Source organism: Geospiza fortis, unplaced genomic scaffold, assembly GCF_000277835.1.
Source record: "Geospiza fortis unplaced genomic scaffold, GeoFor_1.0 scaffold27, whole genome shotgun sequence".
NCBI lineage: Eukaryota > Metazoa > Chordata > Aves > Passeriformes > Thraupidae > Geospiza > Geospiza fortis.
The window spans coordinates 145,488-145,692 of record NW_005054329.1 but is presented as its reverse complement, the minus strand read 5'-3'; positions in this window follow the sequence as shown (position 1 = coordinate 145,692).

Below are 205 nucleotides of genomic sequence, written 5' to 3'. Positions count from 1 at the left end.
TACTAGAATTTTATCATGGAGCTGCTAAGTTGATCCTATATACAAATAAAATAAAACTTTCTTGTGTATGGGAATATAATCTATGGATTACTTTTATTTTCTAGATAGTGACATAAGGGACTTTTGTGAATAAATAAGATCATTTTTCTTCTGGCTCTTATTCACCAATAAAACATGGCGAGTGATGCCTGCTTCTCTGATGTGT